Below are 5798 nucleotides of genomic sequence, written 5' to 3' on the forward strand. Positions count from 1 at the left end.
AGACAGAAATGGATCTCCATGAACATACCCTTACATGGGACAAATATCAGAAATCAGTTGCCAATTTTAGTAACATTTAAGAGTTTCTGATGAGTTATAACTGTGATTCCCAAATGTTTTGATCTTAGGACTCTCTTAAAATTTATTCAGGATCCCAAAAGGTTTTATGCTTTATGTGGGTTTTATCTATATAACATTTACCATATCAGAAATTGGATTTCTCATAGGATTTAAAGCATTTTTTTCATTATTCCATTAAAAACACCCATAGGGCATGCCTATAATCCTGGCAGCATGGGAGGCTGAGGTAGGAGGATCACCAGTTCAAAGTCAGCCTCAACAATTTAACAACCCTAAGCAAATTAATGAGACCCTGTCTCAAAATAAAAAAAATAAAAAGGGGTGGGGATGTGCTCAGTGGTTAAGCGCCTCTGGATTAAATCCCCAGTACCCTCCACTCAGCAAATAGCATCTTTTCATAAACAATTACCATGGTTTCCCAAACAAAGTATATTAGTGAGTGAATGGAAATGGTTTGCGATTTTTCAAGTCTCCTTTATGTTTGACTTAGTGGAAGGTAGTTAGATTCTTCCTGCCCAAGCTTAGTAATCAAGATTTTTGTGATACTGAAGGAAGGGAGCAGAGAATCTAGAAATAGATGCACACAAATCCAACCAAGTGATTTTTGACTGAGGTGCAAAAGTGGTTCAAGGAAAAAAGGTTGGCCTTTTCAGCAAATGTTGTGAAGATGGTCATCAGTGCAAAAAAAAAAAAAAATTAAGCCTCAGTCTTAAACGTCACACTTTAATTTGTTCACAGATACACCTGCCCATAATGTTGACAGCAATTTCATTCACAGTAGCCAAACACCAGAAGCAGTCCAAATGCCCCCCTAGTGGGTGAGCAGCTGAACATAGTGTAGGGCCTCCAGATCATGGACGGTAGGAAGAAAGGGGAATAACTTAAATGGATCAGGATCTTACATGTACACTGTAAAATCATAACATTTTTAAATAAACAAATAAGACAATCTTAGAGACTTAGGTGAGGCCAAGATTTCTTCCACCTGATGTCAAAAACACAATCCATATATGCAATACACTTTCCATCAAAAAGCTAATAAACTTGACCTCATCATAACTAAAAGATTTTCATCTGTGAAAGACTCTGTTATACAGACAAAAAGGCAAGCTGTAGGCTGGGGAGAAAATGTTAGTAAATCACACGTCTGATAAAGGACTTCATCTAGAATATACAAAGAACTCTCAAAATTTGTCAATTAAAAAAATTTAAAAATTTCAATTAGAAAAATGGGCAAAAATCATGAAGAGATATTTCATTAAAGAGAATAAGATTCCATCAAATGGCAAATAAACACATTAAAAGTTGTCTGATATCATTTAAGTATTAGGAAATCACAAATGTAAGCCACATTGACTTATTATTGTTCAAGTGTTAGCATGGCTAAAATTAAAAAAAAAAAAAAAAGAAAGAAAAAATAAAAAACTGACCACACAAGTGCTGGTGAGATCTAAAGAAACTGGGTCACTTACACATTGCTGAATATACCATGGTATGGCTGCCCTAGGAGACAGCTGGATAGTTTTTATAAAAAAGTAAACACAGAACTAAGAGCCATTATACTCCTGGAGATTTTCCCCAAAGAAATGAGGCATGTTCACACAAAGACCTGTGCACACAGTTAATAGTAATTTTACACATAGTAGCACAAACCTAGAATCAGACCTGATGGCGAGTGGCTAAACACACCAGAATCCAGATGATGGAATGTTAGGGAGGAAAGGGAATAAACTATAGATACATACATAACTTGGATGGATTTCCACCTCAGTATTGTGTTGAGAGAAAGGGGAGAGAGAGCGTGCCAATACCAAAAGGTTACATGCTGTACAACACCATTGATATAACATCTTTTAATTGTAAAAATTGTAGAAATGGAAACTGATTGTTCATTGCTTTAAGGACAGAGGGCAGAGTGCAAGAGGAGAGGTGTTGCTGCTGTTTATAAATGGGAAACAGGAAGAATCCTTGTGAAAAAGGAAATGTTTTGTACCTCGACTGCATAAATGTCAATATTTTTGTGACATTGCTCCATAGGGTTAAAAATGTTACTACTGGGAGAAACTGGGCAAAGGATACATGGAAGCACTATATTATTTCCATTGCATTTGATGTGACAAGAATCCCTCAAGGTTAAAAGTAAATTATCTCAATATCAAGTTCATATACATGTTAAATCTATATAGTATATACTACATATGTATTTGTGTGTGTATATGTGTGTGATCTTCTCTTTGCCAACTGAAGATCATTTCTTTGGGTTTGGAACATTTCTAGAATGTCAGACAGTTAATTAAAAAATCAGTTTTGACTTCTAAACATCTGAAGTCATCATGACTAATGCTATTTTCAGAGTTCAAGTAAACACTTTCATAATGAGAGGAATAGAGTTTACTGGGAAAGTTAGTATTATCTTCTAAATATGGTTTGATAGAAAACAATTTAGCCAGTATATTCTTGCTATGCTAAAGTTACAACAGCAGGCTCTTTGAGCTGCATATAGCATAAGCCCTACAGACCTGTTGCCAAGGTAAGTTGTTTACTTTCAACTGTGTTTTTATTGTCTTCAAAGACTTATTTGGGAGTTTTTAATTTGCTATTGTGGTAGGAGAGAATGCAAAGGAATAGATGATCTAAATGAAAGACTGAGAAATGGTATTTTGATCTATCCAATGACAGAGTTTTGTGCCTTAAGTGGGGTCAACAGCACGAATTTTTGTGTGCTGGATTTTGAACCACTTAAGGAATAAATCTGTTTACAATGATGCAACCTCTTTTGAATTAATAGAAGATTTTGTACAGCATTAGTAGAAAGAGCAAAATGTATATTATTATAACACTTTAAAAATTCATAAAGGTGGCTATATGGAAGAGTGACAAATTGGAGTAACCATGGAAACTTGTCTTGCAGCAGCCTGTCGGCATTCTTCTGGTGGAAGCCTGTGGCCACCCTGCTCTGCAAGCTCAGCTTGCAGGGCCTGTTTGATGCCTGGGCTTCTCAAACCTCATGAAACCTGGTAAAATGAGTTCCTTCAGCATCTCAGTCTCTGCTGAGGGAGTTTGGGAGGGAATTAAAGAGGGAAGACTGGCTGATTATTTTCTAAAGGGCCTTAGAAAGATTGGCAAGGAAAAAATATATAATAGATTTTTCAAGGGGTCCTTTAGGTAAATGACTGAGTCTATAAACCTCTTGAGCATGGGCAAAAATACAGCTTGTAGATGACTCAATTAGAATTAATTAGAATGGCATTGTTTTCAGAAAAATACCAAGAGACCGTGTACCATTTTTTTTAATCAAATATAAAAGGTTATTTATACCAGCAACAATAATATGGATGGTAGTACATTACAAAAAGGGTGCTTTCTCAGCAACCGCTGAGTCTAATTACTTCATCTTGTACGTTCAGGAAACTTCTGAAAAGAGAAAGGATTTACCCAAGTCCAAAAACTAATTAGTGGCAGAGCAAGCCCTGGACTCCAGGACTTTGACTTTGAGTTCATGGCTGTTAATACTGCTACTTTGTTAACAAAGAAAATGTTCCAGTGGCAAACTGTTCTTTTCTCTCCTTCAATAAATACAGTAGAAAATTACATAAGCCCTGGTTAAATACTCTGTTTGTGGCTGATGTTTGGATTAGACTAATGGGTACTCCTGGTCCTGTCTAGAGTTCTCTCTGTTATGCAAGGCCAGAAGACACACGGGATTCCAATTCCAGGATTCCCTGTAGGTAGAAGTCACTGGAAGATACAGTAGGATTTTGAGAGCTGGGCTAACCCAGAAGACCACTGCCACAGTCCCACCAGCACCACCAGGTAGATATCCCTTCTGTTTAACCCTGTTAGAGTGGCTTCTTTGATCTTCAGTTGAACCTTAACCAACACAGGTTTACAAAGCAGAAAACTAAGAAAATATTTGAAAAGATACTAAAATACAAAGCTGGACACCTAAGGGTCTTGAGGCCAGAAAGTAAAGTAAGAGTTGGGTTAAAACTAAGGGATGAATTTGCTTTGGGAGGGGAAATCTAGTTAGCCAATGGCACAGGATTTCAATTCCTGGAGGAAACAGGTGACCACTCCTGGGCTACAATTACACTTGAAAATCATACCTCCAACAAAAGCAAGGGCCCACCTACCTTTCCCTCCCTCTCACCCTGGAAACCACCTTAAAAGGAATAAAGAAATCAGACTTCAGAAGAGCTCTCAAGTAGGACTTCTGGGTACACAAAGGATTTCCTGATTTGCTTGCTGATGCCTGAAATTCTTTTAACAGGGAGCAAATTACACATAATTAGAAATAAAAGTGTCAAAATGCAAATACTGATTGAGTTGACTTGTGCAAAACTCATCAATAGTAAAGGGTAATTGGTTAATTAAATTAGAGTTAATGATAATTTCGGGACTCATTGTTTCGTGATGGAACTGATTAACACGTGGGAGGACCTACTATGAAGGTCCTCGCTGGGACACACCCCTTGCCATCTGGTCTCCTTACAACTCTGCTGCTCCATTTTTATTCCCATTTCCCAGATATAGAGACTGAGATTCAAGGAGATTAAAAATCTTAGCCCAAGTCATGAAGAGAAGGCAGGGTTCAGAGGCTGGGTCAACCCTCCTTGGCTTCTCATAGTCAGGGAAAAATTGAAACAGCTCTCATAGAGTTTTCTCATGGGAAGACAGGCAGGAAGTTCTGTTTTCCAAGATTTATGGTTTTTCTTCCTTTAAGATGGCTTACTTTTTCTTTCTTTCTTTTCTTTCCTTTTTTGAAAAGAGTTTATTGGACCCAAAGGATTCATTAATAACAACAGACGGCAGCAAACAGCCTTTGTACATCAGCTTACGGTCCAACAGTGTCTCCTACCCTGCACGTTTTCATGTACATGGTCTCATGTATTTTACCCTCATAGTTAGAACCCACACCATTCCCATCTAGTTTTAAGATGTAAACTGAGTCCACCAAATCGCTGCTTTGCCCCGAATCATACACTAAGTGGAGATTCTGGATCCCAAACGCAGGAACTCAATCCTCACTACAATCTCTCATTGCTCATGAGATAGCACCAACCCCAGACCCCAGAGATGGAGCGAGACTTACAGAGGGCAAGGCTCCAGAGAAAAAGGTTCTGTTCAATACTTTTCCCATTTCACTCTTGCTGCCACCTCTGTCACTGTTCACATCACACGCAAACTGTTGACCTCATTGTTTTAACCATGAGGGCTAGTTTTTTCTTATTCATTTTAATATTTCTAGCACCTGACATAATGGCTGTAGGCTTCAGTATATTCTGATGAACAAGGACCTTCAAAATGCCGACTTTCAGTGCAGAATAAAAGCAGTACATTTTTTACTCCAATGTTTTAACTGATCCTGTTTTTCATTTTCACCACACACACAGATTTCATGGGCAGTGATTGGCACAATATCTCAGAAATAGAGAATGAATTAGTATGTTTTTAGAACAACTCATTTTCACTGCTAGCAATACCAGGCCAAATATTCTACTACTCATTCTAAAACTTGATAGAGGCACCTTCTCTGGAAGAGTATACCATTCTCAGTTTTCTTCCTCACCCACTAAAATAAAACAAGTCACACTGGACCAGCAATTTTTTGTGTGTCAAACCAGATGGCAGTAGTACCTGCCTTTGGAATCATGATAAATGCAGTCGTCCCACAGAGAAATTCACTCTGGACCTGGACTCTTGTCGCCAAATGTTGG

At 37.9% G+C, this 5798-nt stretch overlaps 1 long non-coding RNA gene across 1 annotated transcript; it reads left to right on the forward strand.

The window, feature by feature from the left end:
- The first annotated feature begins 2314 nt into the window (after window positions 1-2314).
- Window positions 2315-5535, forward strand: LOC107143329. The gene is made up of 3 exons (XR_007344136.1): window positions 2315-3098; window positions 3748-3894; window positions 4852-5535. It is a non-coding gene; the product is annotated as an uncharacterized LOC107143329 (long non-coding RNA).
- Window positions 5536-5798: the final 263 nt, after the last annotated feature.

The sequence above is a fragment of the Marmota marmota genome, unplaced genomic scaffold (assembly GCF_001458135.2).
Source record: "Marmota marmota marmota unplaced genomic scaffold, marMar, whole genome shotgun sequence".
NCBI lineage: Eukaryota > Metazoa > Chordata > Mammalia > Rodentia > Sciuridae > Marmota > Marmota marmota.